General features: G+C 34.0%; 1 protein-coding gene and 1 pseudogene across 2 annotated transcripts in view; both read right to left on the bottom strand.

Moving 5' to 3' along the window:
- Positions 1-18,520, bottom strand: part of POLA1 (DNA polymerase alpha 1, catalytic subunit) — a 343,224-nt gene that overhangs the window by 239,148 nt on the left and 85,556 nt on the right. The window lies entirely within an intron of this gene.
- Positions 2,795-3,574, bottom strand: LOC127553952 (40S ribosomal protein SA-like; annotated as a pseudogene).

Consider the following 18,520-nt stretch of genomic DNA (forward strand, 5'->3'; position numbering starts at 1 on the left):
TTTGGACTCAAATATAAACTTTCCTATTTATAGCATTTAGAGTTTTCCATGTTTTGGCTTTTGCCTGACTTCCAAGATTAATATATAAAATTTCTCTTTATACATTCTGCATTCCAGTCATTATTCTTTACACACCATCCTATCCACTTCTCTACTTTAGGGATGCTGTCTATGTTTTAAATTCATTCTCTCCCTACCTATACCTTTTAGAGTCCTTTCCTTTCTTCAAAGTTCAACTCAAAGCCACTTCCTCTTTAAGGCTTTTTATGATACCTTCAACTCCTTACTTAGTTCCTTTGTTTTACAGATAAGAAAGTTGAGTTCTAAAGTGGCAAAAAGGCTTGACAAGGGTCACACAGAAAAAAAAATAGCAACATAACAGTAAGCCTCTTGATGTCTAATCCAGAGCTCTTTCCACTAAGCCATACAATATTCCTGAGTCATAATTTTCTTCCTAGAATTTTTTCTTAAGTACTACAAAGATGAAAGATTATTTCTCATATTGTTCTAATGATAGATGAACATCTTCCCTTAAAAAAATTGGTTGAAAGAAAATAGTAAAACATAAAATATTCATGGACATCTCCATTATCATATTATTCAGTTCATTATGCAAATTCTACTTCTTCAACTAACTCAACTAGCTTTCTTAGCTTCTAGGCATGACAAATACCAACCACTACAAACAATTAAATAGACCAGAGGGATATTTGTAATCTTGTAAATTACAAGCACTGAAATCAAAGATCTCAGGAAAGAGGAAAGATTAAGCTTCCACTGGAAGAAGTTCTAGTAGACTGGTTTTTTAATGACAGAATCACTGACGGATGAGCATACCTATCTCCAATATAATGAAATTTTAAAGATAGTTTTAAAAAAATAACAATTCAAGCCTAATGTTCTCAACCTAAGAAATAGTGATTCAGTTCAAACATAGTACACTAAAATGCAAACAAATACTAAGAAGAATGCATTTCGATTTCACTGATGGAGACTCCTTAATTATAAACATGACTAACAAATGTACTTCCCCCATACTTCCATTAAATTTACAAAGAATACATTATTAAAAAAAAAAAAAACTTAATTTGTCATTTGAATCTCCTGGCATCTCAAATGTAAGAAATTTAGAACACTTTTGAATAAACAATACCATTTAAAACATTTAATAATGTTTATGTGTCTTTTTTATTTTCCTATAATAAAAGGATTCTGATTTTGATCTAAATAGTTAGAAATTCAGAAACTATACTGTTGAATCTGTGAAATGAATATTTGTGGAAGGAAAATTTTTTTTGGGGGGGAGGAGGAACTTTCTTTTATTTCAGTTTCATTTCTCCCCTTGTTCTACTTAATCTCTGCTTGTTTCAAAAACAATCATCTCTACATTCCAATTTTATTTAATAACAGCTTTTACCCCTAAATAAAAACATTTAAATCTCTACTCCTTTTCCGTCTCCAACTATCCTAAGCCACACAGCTGAACTGCATCCTCCTATCTCAACTTTTCATACAATTAATTTGATCTCATAACAATTACATCTGAAATGAAGCCCTGTGGAAGTCTGAAAGGATGCCTTCTATAAAGGCATCTCAGATCTATAATCATTTAACTAAACATGTTCATTGGTAAGAGACTTCAGATTCTTATTAAGATAATTCTGAGTTTACCATCACTAATGGCTAAACTTTATTTTAAAAGTAGAAATATGTATTAAAAAGTAAACTTTGAAACCATACATTTATTTTATGCCATAAAGACCACTAAAAATTCTTAAGTAAACTCTAAGAATAGAGATTGCAGACTTTAAAAAACCCACAAAATGCCTACAAGATTGAAAATACATAATGTGCTGTGATCCTCAGCTCCTGTTTTTTTACCCTATAGCTTCAGGCCCTCAGGTGAGATTGCTTTCAAAGCAAAATTGTTAAATGTCAGAAGGCTTGGAGCCTTGGTTCCTTGATTGACTTCTTATCTTATTCATCTACAGGGCTAATTAAGATATGGCCAAACTGTGTCCATATTTTAGTTAACATTCCTGTACAAGCAAGTTTCATGCAACCCGATTAAAATTGACTAAAAGTGTCTTACTTCAGTAATCACTTAGGCAGAATGAATTTTACATTAGCATGATCAAGCACGTGCCAGGCCTCAGTGGAAATGAAAACAGCTTATAGTAATAGGATTTATAAATCCACCACATTAGGTTAATGGCTAAATGATTTACATGTAACTTTTCTCTTCTCCTCCCCTTATCTCAAACTCGATAAAAACTATGCTTGGCATTTTCAACTACAGTGCCAAACACAGGAAATAGTCTTTCTATTTTTGGAATTCTGATTTCTGAAGAAGGAATGGGCATCAGCTATTAACTCTTTGAGAGCTAAATATATGAAGGTACAAATAAGCAATTAATAAAATAAAATTACCTATAAGGCCTAAAAGTTTTTAATTGATCACAACTGCTTATTTTGAAAGATGGAGCCAGGAAACTACTTGTTATATAATGAAATTCAGAAACTGAAAAATTGAAATCACAACTATATTTACAACTGAAAAGAGCATTAGGAGTCTCAAAAAATTAAATATTTTTTAATTGAAAAATGAAACATTAGGTCTTAAGTTGTCATTAATAATGGCAAAAAAATTTTAAAGAATAAAATAATAAAATTAAATAAAACAATGGTACAAAATACTGAAAAATCTTTAACTTTTTTTTTTTTTAATTAAAGAAACCAATGTTTATTCTCCATCAGCATTTTTCTAACACTATTAGAATGTCTGGGATAAAACTCAAGACCACTCTGTGGTGGTTCCAATCCACTCAATGGCCTGAGCAGCAGGAGCTACAGACCAGTCCTCAGCCAGCTGAGCACCCCAACATTCAATAGGGAACTACTGAATGGGCATAGATAGCGCCTGTCCTCCCTTAGACCAATCAGCCACCTCTATCTGAGTAGTAGTGAATACTGGGATAGGTACAGTCCATTCACTCTGAAATTCCTCCTTTATTACTGCCTTCTCAGCTGCAGCCTGCTCCTCCTTTTCAATCTCCTCTAGATCCAATAGAAGTAGAGATCAGGCATAACCTCCCATGGGAGTTCAGGGGAGATGTACCACAAATACACAGAATCTTGGGGGCCAGCAGCTACTGCATCAGACCCACTGAGTGAGCTCCCTTGTTGTTCGTAGAAAGGCAACATTCACATAGCGAAGGGGGGAACCCTAGGTTGCACAAGGTAATGACTGGGAGGCTAATATATGAGGATCAGTGACTACCAAGATGCGAGCCTCCCCGAAAGCTGCCTGGACCTGGTTATTGGATGTGAATCATCCAGCAAGAGGTGTGGCACCAGTGGCAGCAGCAAGTTTTACTCTTTCTTTTGTAGATTTATTGTTCTATCTGAAGTCCGAATTGGTGTCACCCAAATGGGTTCCTGCCATAAAGAATTTGAGGATATCCTCCTCCTTCATCTTCAAGACATCTAGGGCTCTTAACATTGTGAAAGTTTCCTTTAATACTACAACAAAAAGCAAGAACAATGCTGTATGGAACCTTCTTCTGGCCAGAGTGGAAAGCAATTTTTTTTTTATATTTGAATCCAATTTATTTGTGAGTTATTTTTTATATGCATACGTAATTATATAATTATTGTACTACACAAGAAAAATCATATCAAACCAGTTTTTTAAAAAAGCAAAATAAAATGCAAGCAAACAAAAAAAGAGTGAAAAATGCTATGTTGCGAACCACACTCAGTTCCCATAGTTGTCTCTCTGAGTGTAAATGGCTCTCTCCATCAATGAACAATTGGAACTGGTTTGAATCATCTCATTGTTGAAGAGAGCCATATTTGTCAGAATTAATCATCATATAATCTTCTTGTTGCTGTATAATAATATCCTGATTCTGCTCATTTCACTTAGCATCAGTTCATGTAAGTCTCCAGACCTCTCTGAAATCATCTTGCTAGTCATTTCTTCTAGAACAATAATATTCCATCACATTCACATGCCATAATTTATTCAGCCATTCTCCAACTGATGGGTATCCATTCAATTTCCAGGGAAAGCAAAATCTTTAATTTAAAAGATAGGAAGTTTATAAACAATCAGCTACCCAAAAGTAAAACCTAATGTTCGCAATTGACTGAATAATGCTTTTATTTGCTTGAGTTTTTTTTGTTGTTGTTAAATCTTTAAGAAACATCTGCTTTCTCTCATCCATTTATTCAATGAGTTGCCAATTCTCACCATTTCCACTGCTATATCTCCTGTACCCAATCCCTTCTCTCCACTCACACAGCCACCACCTCAAATCTATATCACCTCTTACCTAAATCATTGCTGCAGCTTTCCACTACTGGTCTCAAGACCAAGTATCTTTCACAATACTACAAAAAGTTTACACCATTTCCTTCTCCAGCTCATTTTATAGATGAAGAAACTGAGATAAGAAGGGGCAAGCTAAGTGACTTGCTGGGTTCACATAGTAGTAAGTGTCTGAGGCCAGATTTGAACTCAGTAAATGAATTTTCCTTATTCTAGGCCTGGCACTCTAGTCACTGCACCCCTTAGCTGTCCCTGTTAGTAATTATCACTATGCAAACTGCCTGTGTAAGCCAGAATCTCATCAGTAATTCAATCCTAGAGACCATGAAATTTAGTGAGGCACTAATGGAATGCAGAGTATGTTCCTAATTTTTTAAGGTTGATATCACTAACAACATCATCATTGCTTTTCCACATGTTCAATGTCAGATACTGAATGCAAGACTGGATGAATAAAAAGATCTGACCCAAAGCAATTTCTTATGTGATAATGTTAGCTGATTTTTCTTTCTTCTAAAAGGGTAACCAGACTTTTAAATAAAACAAATTATGATAAAGGAAAAAATTTAGTGAACAGACAACTCACCAAAATAGGGAGATCATCTTAAAGAAGCAGTCTTAACATTACTGTTTGGATTTGCATTCAGGAAAAGGAAGGGAAATTATACTCAATTTCCAAAATGGTAGTATACAGTACATCAATTTCCAGGGATAAGACACTATAGAGTAGGAGATAAAGAGTAACAAACTAGTAAGTATTCTATTGAAATAATAAAAGATTGTACTATTTTGGTTATATCCTTTTCTAAATCTAAAATCTATGATCCCCAAGGCCCACATTTTTTTTCCCAACTCTCTCTCTCTTTGTCTTTTTAGATAGAATCATGGATCTAGATTTATAGAAAAAAATCTCATATCATTTTTAACTTCACATTCTCATTTTCCAAATTAGTTAAGTGAGATCCAAAGAAGTCAAGTGACTTGCCCATGATCCCCCAAGTAGCAAATATCAAGACTAGGATTTTAATTCAAGTTCCATAATTTCATGATCAGTGTTCTTTTCACTGTAAGACTAAGAGTTCAATATTCACAGGTAGCACTCAAATAAGCATTTAGTGAGCTTGGAAAAATAAGACATTCTCTTAAATATGAATGTGAGCAAAATTAACTTGACAGGAACTGAAAACAGGATCATAAAGCAAAATGCAAAAATATGTTCACAAACAAATATTATCTTAATATGCCAGCATTTCCTTTTAGAACGAAAATACATGAAACACTGGAAAAAAACTAGATTTAACAATGACAGAGTACTAGTTTGGAGATCTACTCCATTATTTTTTCTAGCACTTTACTATCTGATTGTGCAATAAGGAAATATCATTTCATTACTTCAATTACCTTCCCTTTCACAAATCAGATACATATTCTTTCTATCACAACATTTGTCTAGTGTCACACAAAATGGTGGCCAACAATAAACCTGATACATGGCTGCTTAAGTTAGACTGAAAGGCACCACACAGTGACCTTTAACAAGAACGATATTAACAGGTGGCTGGTGCCGAATACAAATAATTGTTTCAAGCTATCAAACAAGACCCAAACAGGAGAGCAGTCTTGTCATTAATAAATGTGAATGCTAGAGGTTGAGGATGTAGATACCGCCTATCTACAATAGGGGCAAGCTTAAAAGGCAGTGAGCAACTCTCCTCTCTTGAGCCAAAATGAGTGTTGATGATTTCAACAAGAGGAATTAGCACCAATCAATTCAATTTTATAAGCCAATGAATTCCAATAGCTTCTATATAACTATTATTTTTCTCGCCAGCTTTCACTGCATTTGGAAAGGGGAATTCTTAGATTTATTTTGGTGTTATTTATTATCACTCATCAGAGATAGAACTTGATAACAGTCCAGTGAAAACACGTTAAGAAATGATGGGAAATTATTAGACCCTTCATCCTTCTGGAAATGTACAGAGGCAAAATGAAGGAGAAAAGAGACAGGAATCCATGATATACAAGTTCTGGAAGAGAAAACTGACTAAGCTATAAGTGATTGAATTAATTGCCTTTAGTGACTAATTAAATTTTTCTAACATCAATTGTCTCAAGTTAGTCACAGTTTTTATTAACCTTTAACCCCAGAACAAGACACTGTTTTGATAGAAGAGACAGCTGTACCATAGGGAGTAGGATAGGAGGCACTGCTGCTGCTGCAACCTTTTCTGAACAATCACTTAGACCAGAGTCCAAAAATTCTACCAGGTGGAGAAAAACCAGACAAGAATCTTATTGCTTACAGCCCCATTGTCGGGTCACTCATTCCTCAGAAAATTCTTTATAACTCTGTCACAGGAAGAAAGGGGATACTATATTCTTTGGCTACTACCCCAACTTTCACCTTTCTAAACCATCAGCTGGCAATGTAAGGCATGTCACAATGAAAATGGCATGGCCAGACTGATCTACACACTACTGGCACATTGGTCCCCTGATGAAGAGGCCAAATAGTAGATCGAGTTCCTGTCAGCTGCAAAAGAGCCGACACTTAAGCTGCTTAGAGACTTCTCATTCTTTATTTTTAAAATGGTAGGGTGGGTTCAAGGACATAGCTGCTTGCCAAACAAGAAGAGAATAAGAAAAAAGGCATAATTCTTGTGAGTGAATATACAGCAAGGAGCTTTGAAACTTCAGAATTACTTCACAAACAGCATATTGTTTTAAAAAATGATATGCAAATGTATAAATGAAAGGAGATTCTCCCCACCACCACCAAGAAAAACATAAACCAAAATAATTAATTCTCAGTTTACTGATACTCAATTCTCTTACTACTGAAGTTAAATACTGATTTTCTTAAAACCATAACTCCAAGGGAAGAAAAGGTATGGCTGATTACTTTAACTTAATGATCAGCTCTGAACTGTATAACAGATTTTTAAAGATGTATTGAAAAGATTGTTGGGGGAGAAGAATACATCCAAAGAGATTCCAAAAGTTGTTGTTGTTTCCGCTCTTCCACCTCATTCTCAACTAATTCTTACAAGCTGTAGACCAACTGAATTTTGATGTGTAAACTGCTTTTGACTATATTTCATTTTTCGCAGATAAACACTTTAAAAAAAAAATGCAAGCCAAAGACACCCTTTTGAGAAACTAAGAAAACAGATGTGGAAGCCATTTGTTTAGATGAAGAGGAATTTTCGCTTTTATAGGAATACAATGATTCATGAAAGGAAAAAAGTCTGTCATTAAGTTTGCTTCAATAGATCCTATTGGGTTTGAGGCAGCTTTCTAAATATGGCCATTGCTTCTCTTCACATCTCATCTCTCCTGAAATATCTCAACTACTGCTAAGAAACATTACTTTTATTGTTTTTGTTCTTTTACATTTTCTGCTTAGCATATACGTTATGGAAAAAGCCTGGTGCGCCAGCATCATGCATTTGCCTCTCTCAATTAGGTAGTTGCACAAAATGTCTTTGGCCTCATTTATTTACTATGATTAGGGCAAGTTCATTTCATCAGAATATTAGTAGTCACCATAATGTGCTCTGAAGTAGCAATGTTTTTCTTAAGAAATGGATGATGCTATCTATGTAGGATAGAAGTAATAATACAGATAACGACTTCATAGATAATCCATACTCAACATGGATATCACCTCCACATTTCTTCCTCAAGAAACATTTTACCAGAGCTGCTACAAAAAGCTCAATTACTTCTTTGCTCCTGGACATCTGAATCAGCTCAAAAGAACTCTTGGTCAAACTTGGGGATGCAAGCAAGCCCATCTACTCTTCTCTCATGCTCCACTCACACATTTATCCTACTGCCTTTTACTAATTTCTTTCACCTCTAATAAAAAGAAGTTGTAACCTGATGTTATGCAAGCCCTCCTCATCAATAATAGATGACACAGAGAGTGAGGTAGAGCCTCTTCAGAAGAATGAATGATGGGAATGGGACACTGCAGGCACAGCAACTTTAGGAAAGATCAGTAATGATGCTCTCTGGAATAAAAGAGAGATAAGAAAGATGCAAAGGACCTAGGTAACATGACTATATTTATCTTGAATCCCTACCATGTGATCAAACGTAGGGGAAAAGAAGCTTTCCACTTACCGCAGTTCCCTTCTAACTACTACCCACTTTTTTAATGGCTTATTTTTCCTGAAAGGTGATATATATACACATTAGTGCCCTTCAACTCATATTATTTGCTTATTTCTTTAAGCCTGAATAAGTATTATTTATATTTGTCATAGTTTCATATTATGTTATATTCTTTATACATTCTATACTGTAGTGTTGCAAATTCCATTGTTTCTCCTCAGTTCTCATTCTTCACATAAAGCAATCATTTATTAAGCAACTAAGATTAACAGTGCAGTTCCTTATACTGTTTTAATCCTCTAGGCTTCATAAGACCTCAGTTCAAGAACTCCTACCTGGACATATAAAGTCAAAAGATTCTTTCTCTTCTGTCTTCTTAGCTCCCCCCTTTTCTTCACTTAATCTACCCCTGCATAGACCCATCAAAGACAAGTCCCTGACATTTGAATCTTATTTTACTTTTAGTGTTCCTTAAGATCATCCCCATTCATTTTCTATTTAATCATTACAGATCTACATTTCCTACTGCTCCTCTTTTCCCCTTTATCAACATCAATAAGAGATTTGCAAGTGGTGTCTGAATTGATGAGAGGTTTTTCCTCACAAATATTTTTCCATGAATGTTAACTTATCATGTTTCATGTATATGAGCCCCAACACTTACCAATCTTTCAACTCAATATCACTTATTAAATATCTAATACACGTAAGGAGATACAAGGCAAAAATGAAAAATCATCTCTATCTAAAAAGAGCTTACACCCTACACTTTACTCTTCCCATTCCATCCAATTGATCAAATCTTACAGAATATTTCTTCATCACATTTTTTGATTATATACCTTCTTTTTCATTTACATTACTCTAGGTATTGAATAATTGAAGCCTAAAACTCTTCAAAGGAAAGTAAGTCTTCTAATGCCTCTACATAGCAATTTAACCTCTAGACAACTAGTAGACTAATCTCTATATGACTCACCTAAAAATAACTGAGATGTGACTTATTCACTTCTCATTGGTCATAAATTGCTACTGACTCCAGATGTATCCGTCATAGAAATTAAGATTTAGTATATTTTATATGATTATAGCAAGGATGATGAAATATTCACATTCTTAAAATATGAAGAAGTACCACATAACAAGACAAATGTAAAAATAAAAGTAATTTAGAAATTTATAGTTCCAGTTACATCCTGTTGAAAGCTGTTTCCCAGTTTTAACAGACTAACATTTTAAAGAAATGCTTGTGATTAAGAATAAAACTTTCTTTAAAAAAAGAAACCCAGTATATGTCTGTATTAACACAGCGATATTTATCAGATTTCATATTCTTTTTATTCCCATCTAACCTCAGAGTTAAAGTTTGGGAGGGGCTGGAAACGGCACTAAGGGTTTCTTCTTTCTTTGAACATTAATGGCATTTATTTTCAGTACTATTCATTTATTTATTATATACTGCCTAACATCATAATTGTTTTACATATTTATGTAGCATTTCCATAATGTGAATTCTTTGAGAACTGGTACTATGTATGTTATATTTCTTTTATCCTACAAAGCCTAATACATAATAGAGAATCAAAAAGCATTTGTTAATTAATGGAAATGGTACAAATGGAAAATAGGAAGAAAAGGTACAAATGAAAAATAGCTCCTAGAAAATAGATTTGAGGGCAGCTAAGTGATAGTGTGCACAGAGTGCAAGACCTGGCATCAAGAACACTTATCTTCTTGAGTTCAAATTTAGCCTCAGACACTAGCTGTGTGATTCTGGGCAATTTAACTTTGTTTGCCTCAGTTTCCTCATCTGTAAAATGAACTGGAAAAGGAAATGGGAAATCACTTCAGTATCTTTGCCAAGAAAACCTTCACAAAAGTTCATCAAGAGTCAGACACAACTGGGGAAAAAAAAAAGACTAAACAAAACCAAACAGAAATAGACTGGTTATTCTATTTCCTTCTTAGACCTTCTTTAAAGAGACATTTTACCGCAAAAATAAATATCAGTTTTTAAGGATTTTAGAACAACAGCTGTATATCTATCCATATTAATCCCTGTAAGTAGTTGACATAAAGCAGAATTTAGAGGAAGAGGAGTGGGTGGAGTCAAAATAGGAGGAAATGTCCTATAGCTAATCAACAATATGAGCACATGTGGTCCATGGTATTAAAAAGAAAAAAGGGGAGGAAAACAAAACAGCTGTCTAACAATTATGCCATTAAAAAAAAAAATCTCCACAGAAGCTGAAGAATTTTACACTATGAAACAGAAGTACAACTGTGGTGACCAATTCCATCTTAACTAACATCTCAGATATTTTAGGCTATCAAAGACCTTTTATACCTGCCTTCTGATGAACTTTTCTCGGTCAAACTACATCAAAGTATTAGGTAGAATGCAATCATGACCTGAAGGCACTCAATAAAATATTTCTCTCTCTCTCTCTCTCTCTCTCTCTCTCTTTTTTTTTTTTAAGGCAATTGGGGTTAAGTGACTTGCCCAGGGTCACACAGCTAGATAGTGTCTGAGATCAGATTTGAACTCAGGTCCTCCTGACTTCAGGGCTGGTGCTCTATCCATTGTGCCACCTAGCTGCCCCTAATAAAATATTTCTGATGATGATATTGGGAATAATGACAAAATTATTAAATTCCCACTTTGAAAAACCCAAAATAAGGAGGAAAATAATGTTCAATTGATCTGCACAGAATGTAGCACTCCTGGAATGGATAGTATGTTTATATATAAATTGAGGCATAACATACAGCATATATTCAAGGCCTCTTTTTAACATTCAAGAAATGAATCAAAAAAAAATATTAAAAACCTGAGAAAAGTGTAAACATTTAATGGAAACTACAACACTTATTTACTGATTTTGATAGAAACACCATTAGCACTCCCACCCTATACACCTCCCTCCCCAAGGAACACATATTAAGTGATATTTTAGAATCTGAAATGAAAAGCACCCAATATCCCAATGTGTATATTTGAAGGCAGAAGCAAGCCTTAGAATTCAAGTCCCATCTCTTATCCTTACTGCAGTTTACAGGGAAGTTAGTTTCTATATCAAAATCTCACTCTGCTCATTTATAAAACAAGGATTAAAAGAGACTTGTAAAATGAGTCCTACAACTCTATTCCTACAAGTCCTCTTGTGATGAGGAAAAGGTTCTTTCTAAACTATAGCTTAATATATGATTCTTATGTATATAAGATTTTAAATATAATATATACAGAATAAATGTGAGATCTTATACATATAATAAAAGTCATAGGATCACTATGCCTTAGTTGTGAGATCGCTCCCATTCTAACCATTTTTGCCATCTCAAATCTTCCACGGCACAAAAAAAGAAAACCAACCTGAGTAAAAATCCCAGCTCTATTAACAATAATACCTGTTGGCATGTCACCTAACTTTCTTTTTCATAATTTCATAATCCAATCAAAAACTGAAAACAAGGGTTTCACCTTCTTTAAAATAAATAGAATTAGAGCTAGACAGGGATATCAAAGACTTCTCAGTACAGAACCAGAATGAAATGTAAATGGGAACTATTTAGCAAAATAAATAAAAATACAATTTGCAGGAGCATGAAATATATAGTTTGACACTGGCTGATCTATCTACCTCTCCCCTGTCTCCCCATTTTACAGATGAGAAAGCAAAGAAATTATCACAGAATCCAGAGCATTGTAAGGGACCTCAGTATTCACTTGGACAAACCTGAATGTAGTGATCTGTTTTACATAATAGAAAAGATATTGGATTGGAAACCAGGAGCTCTGGGTTTATATCTTGGGACCTAGTACTTACTGTATGGACTTAATCTTTATTGTTAAAATGAAGTTTTAGGTTGTATATAGTTATAGTTAAACACAGATAACCAAAACTATCTTCAGTATCTAAATCTATGATCCTATGATGCAAAGTAGAAGAGCTGAAATTTTAACCCAAGTTCTAATACTTCAAATGTAGCATTCTTTCCATTACACTTACTACCTCTTAATTCCTTTTAATAGCAAATGACTCACCACCATAATCTTAAATACTGAGACTACAACTCCTAGAATAAAGGTTCCAAGCTCTTTATGATTACAAGCTAACTGTGATTTCTTCAAAGTCATGGGAGGAAGACACAGCTGAAAGGGCAGGCAGCTTTCTAGCTGTAATTCTCCTTCCAATTAAGAGCCAGGAAAGAGAGCTACTATAGTAGCAAACAACTTGGTAATCTACCCAAGATCCACTAATCTATTTTAATTTTAAAATCTGCACACTAATATAACACTCTCTAATCCTGTATATCTCTACAAGTGATTTTTAATAATCTACAGAAATGCTTTTGTAAATCAGATTTATTTTTCAACCTGAATTAGCTTTTCTCTATCAACAAAGGCATATTACCTTACAAAATAATGAACTAATTTTTCTGGTGATAAACATATTTGGGAGAATGGAAGAAGTTTCTGGCAAAAATATAAGTGTTCCACTACTTCAGCTTTAAATGTAAATTAAGCACTCAGCAGCATCCAAGTTAGGACAATTTTCCTTACACAAGATAAGATGAATTATATTTTATTCCTTAGTTCTGAACAAGTCAATTCCTTAGACATACCTAACCCTTAAACAAAGGCTCTTCTTTGACAAAGCTGTGGAAATGTTTTTATTACGAATGTTCTTTAAATATGAACAAGAGTCTCTCTTTTCCATACTTAAATTCATAACAAGCTGTTACCTTTGCAAAGTAGAATAACTGAAGAAAAATGAAAAGAGAAAAGAAAAAGGGAATATTTGCTTCCTATGTGAGCATCATATAAATTACCACCATTAGTGGCAAAACATACCTTTCCCCAATCTACCAACTCTATTCCCCTCAGAACCTGTGACACGACACCCCAATGGCTCTTCTAGACTCTAATATGGTTACATTATTATAAAGAAAATTACTCCAAGATTTACTTCTTTTCCCAGGATAAAAAAGTATTTTTTAAATGCTTTTAAGATAACTATTAGATTCCATAAAGGTCATTTTTATGATAACTCAAATGTGTGGGCTCATAGGTCTCTAGAACACCAATTTTATATAATCTTTGGAGGTTGCCTGGCCAAAAGAGGAATTCTCTAGCTGCTTCATGAGGGCACAGTGCTTTAGAATTATATGCTAACTGGGGTTGTTCTACTTTTTTTTTTTTTATTTAACAATTTTAACATTGCATTTAACTTCTGCTGAACCTCTCCTGTGTGGGGAAAAGCTCTATATCATCACTACTTAGTATTCCCAGTTTATGCTCTGTCCTGATCACTCTGAACACATATGGTTTACTGTACTATCATTTAGATCCTTCTTAACAAATCATGATTTCCAATAATTAATGTGCTTATAGGTCACAGGCTGAATTTTTTTTTTAAGAAAGAAGGAAAGAAAAGAAAAGAAAAAGAAAAAGAAAAAGAAAAAGAAAAAGAAAAAGAAGGAAAGGAAGAAAGTTCTATATCATCATTACTTATTATTCCCAGTTTATGCCCAGTTATGTTCTGATCAATCTGAACACACAGGGTTTACTATACTATCATTTAGATCCTTCTTAACAAATCATGATTTCCAATGATTAATGAGCTTGAAGGTCACAGGCTGACTTTTTTTTTTTTAAAAAGGAAGGAGGGAAAGAAGGGAGAGAGGAAGAAAAGAGGGAAGAAGGGAGGGAGGAAAAGAGGGAGGAAGAAAAGAAAGGAAAAAGGGAGAGAGGGAGGAAAAAAAGTGACTGTGATATGCTCAGGGGGGAAAATATGCAACCTGTGATTCCTAAGTACTTTAATTTTGACAACCATCATATCATGGGTAGGAAAAAAATCAACCCTTTACAAAGGTTTTAATTCAACTAACATTTACTAATTACCTTGTAAGAGCAAAGGCAAAGAGAAGATTATATGTATAACAAAAATATTTACAAAGTACCTTTTAAAAGCAAGGTAGAGGGAAGATAAAATATATTTACATAAATGTCATATGTGAATATATTCATAATGCATATTATACATGTAATATAATATACATGTAACTATTTCTATATGAAATTTAACCATTTGTTTATTAAACAGTTTTAGAGGACAAGCCAAGCAATTATATGTATATTGCAATCGAGAATGTATATTTTTCATAAATCCTCTAGAATGAATTATTACAATAATTGTCCTTCAATTGACTGTAGATCTCACTAAAAAGGATTTGTAGTATTCTGAGGCTCAAAACAATACAATGTTATCTGTGAATATGAACATCTGAAGAATATCTTCTATTTGATATTATCAATAAAGATTCCAATGGCTCTCTGTTTGGCTAGGAAATCAAGAATACAACGTATAATGGTCGTTTTTTTAGAGGAGACTACTATCTTATTCAAACACAACAACCAGAGAACTTCAATAGTATCTTTACTCCTAATTTTACTTTTTACTAGCTTCTACAAAGTCCTACTCTCCTGCATCATCATGATATTGTATTCTCAAAGGCTATACTAATGTAAAGAAAGCTATAACAAGTACTACTAGACTATAATGATTTCAAATATAGTTCCAGAAACAGACCAAGTTAGCTTTTTGATCACTAATCTATCTTAGTATATAGAAGACCACTCAGCAATAGAGTAACCACTTGGTAATGAATTCTTTAGCCATAGCAATTCATGATACAAAGAGCTATAAAATAGACCTTAGTCTTATTTCCACACTTGCAAATGTAGTAATAATGAAGCAGAAAAAGGGGAAGAGGATGCTAAGAATCAGTTTTGAGATCACTTAAGAACTTCAATTTGATTCTTGGTACTTTGAATGTAAGATTCTTACCTAATCACCAAGAAGTAGAAAAATTAAGAGGATAAATTGATCCCCCCCCCCCTCTCCTCTTTCTTTCCTCCCCACCACTTTCTCTCTCCCATGCATTTTTCCCTTTTGTATCCAGAGGGTGAGAATAGAGGCACCCAGAAAACATGCACCATGAACTGAATTAGGAAGGGGGATACTTTCCATCCATCTTTCCTTTTAGGCCCTTAGACTAGTTATTTTTCGTATTCAGTTTTATAGATTCCTCTTAGTTTCAAGTACAGGTGGCAATCCCACCAGACCCAAGAGTCTGAGCCATGGTGACCTTGAAACCATAAATCCAGGCACTGCAGCTAGCTCAAGCCCAGGGAGGTTTGGGCTAGGAATCTGAACTGTGTTCTCTGAGAGCTAAACTAAGCTGTGAACCTAATCCCCTTTCCCTCCCCACTGAGTAAGGTCATGGAGTGGGAAGTTAAACTATGTCTCCCATGTTGGGGGACTAAGTTTGAATACTTGTCAATCTACCTTTGAAGTAAAAATTCTTTTGTAAAAGATAATCCAGCTTTTACGGTTAAATGTAACTTTGGTAAAGAGGACCACCCCTTTCACTTGAGGGAACCACCAAGGTTATGACCTGAAATCATTTACCAAATGATATTCCTGTAGGTGGCATCATAGAGATTGCATCAAATCCCAGAATATTCTGGAGTCTCCTCAAAAAAAAAAAAAAAAAAAAATTGGCCTAAGCATCAACACATGGGAAGAAGAGGGAAAAAAAAAAAGCCCTGTGTAGGAATGATATACCCACTGTCATGCCTCAATATGGGTAAATTAGAGAGCTTGTTCATTACTATGCAAGAGATCAGTGAAATGAATACTAAATTAAAAGCCAAAGGCCCACAGTTCCAATTCTGTTTCTAAGACATTTAATAAGTTGTGCAACTCTGACTAAGGCACTGCATCTTCTGAGCTTGCATTTCTTCAATTGTACAATGAGATCACTGAAGGAGATAGTTTCTAAGGTCCCTTCCAGCTCCAAATCCATGATGTTACAACTAGAACAAGCTGGACCCCAGAATTAAGTAGGAAGAGTACAAAATTACAAAATTTTTGTAATGACATCAAGAAACCATTGGTTTCTAATTCTAGAAAACAAAACCTACCTTTTTAAATATCAAAATTCTACTGGTGTTGTTATAAAAATGAAAATTATTAAATGCTATAATCTACAATGAGTTACTGAGAAGTAAGTAAGAAGTCTAGACCCCAGATCTGAGTCCCAGGTCAAAGTGCTAGCATAACAATACTTTTTCCTTCAACTAGAGTAGAGATCCTTAAGCTTTTCCTACTCACAACCCCTTTTCACCTGATAAATTTTTATGTGACCCCATCTTGACTCTGAACCATGGTGTTTCTCACAGTATTAGTAAATGCACATGTTTTATGTTCAGAACCAAGGATGCAGAGAAGTCACTCAATGCAACACGGGCAAGCATTATCAGAGACACTTGTATTCATTATGTTTGAATTCTAAATAATTTTTTTTATCCCTGCATTCAGAAACCTTTTACTGTTGTCAAATTTTTTATAACCCCCTACATTCAGTTATGTGACAGACACACAATTTAAGAAGCTCTGAACTAAAGCATCACAGGAAAGATGATGTTACAGAGTACGAGAAGCATACATGCAGTCAAAGAAGACCAGGAGCAATGAAATCCTCCTACTTATAAGTTGTGAGACATTAGGCAAATTACTTACCTCATACAACCTCAGTTTATTCTTCTGAAAAATGAAGATAGCAATGCTTATTTTGAGTTATTTTAAGGAAGATGCTGTAGAAATAAGGTATGATAATTATGATCAGAGCAAATGGTGATCTGCTCTTCCAAATCAGATGAAAATGACTATCTAGTTCATTAGTTTAAGCCAAAATGTTAAGCACTGATCATTATGGCCATGAACTGTGCTTAGCAGTTCCTATGTGATATACAAAATATGTTCATTATCACTACCATCATTATCCACAATAAATTCAGACCAACTATTGATGGTAAAGGGCAAACTCCTTAAATGCAGGGACCATTCCTCCTATTCCTTTTTTTATCCTTAATAGGGTCATACCCAGAGAATAGATTACATGTCTGGTGAAAGCTTAAAGGGAAGTTGAAAAAAAACCAAAAGAATGAACCATAGTTCTTATGCTAAGGTACTTTACAAAGCCTTTTTAAATCATGATAGAAAATATTAAACATGGACTATACAGCTTGGAATGGTCATATGACTGTTGAAGAGAAATGTGTTTTATAAACATTCTTAATCTGAAATCTTAAACTGATTCTGAAAGAATGCAATTTTTTTCTAAATCATTATTTGTTGGTTATTAGTGTTCCCACAAAGGTTTATAATAACCTTCACCACTCACTCTTCTATGTTCACTTTATATTTTCCCAATTTTGATCTTTTACTTCTGTTGGGAAAGCCTGTGTCAATATAATGGGTAAATATCTAGAGGAGAAATATTTACACAAGCTCCACTTCTTTCCATAATGAATTATTCTCATCAAGTAAACCATATTTTCTTGTATGCACAATGTTAGATTTGTGCACTGCTCCTGTCTATGAACTTAGCATCAAATAAGCTATCATCAAAGCTTTTACAGCAAACAGTAGAAATTATAATCTAAGCCCTATAAATGTGCACAATGATCACAAATTGAAGTGAGGATGTAACAGAACTCTATTAAAACTTGATATGAAATTAATATTATAGTCCATTCAAAGTAACAAATATTTATTAAGTATTTTTCAGAGATGACTATGAAATTTTTATCTCCAGTCCTTTCCTCAGCTCTAAAAACACATTTTCAACTGTCAATAAAACAGATCTTACTACAATATACATCACCAGCACCTCAAATTCATCATGTCAAAAACTCAGTTGCCCATCTTTCCCCTTAAACTGGCTTTGATTTTTCAGTCATAAACTATATAGTATCAGATTTAAAAAAAGGTTACCAGGAAATATAATATGATATTGAGCCATTCTATTTGACCCATTGTTGAGTTATCAGGGTCCTTCACACTTCACTGGAAAACCATAAAAAACAATTATGAGGCTATAAGCACAGGCTTTTAAAAAGAAGCTTAAAAAAATGTTGCAATGAATTGTTAAAATTGATATAAAATAATGTCCTGAATACATATATGTATTAGACTCTGACAGAAAGTATCAAAT

The sequence above is a fragment of the Antechinus flavipes genome, chromosome 3 (genome assembly GCF_016432865.1).
Source record: "Antechinus flavipes isolate AdamAnt ecotype Samford, QLD, Australia chromosome 3, AdamAnt_v2, whole genome shotgun sequence".
NCBI classification, from domain to species: domain Eukaryota; kingdom Metazoa; phylum Chordata; class Mammalia; order Dasyuromorphia; family Dasyuridae; genus Antechinus; species Antechinus flavipes.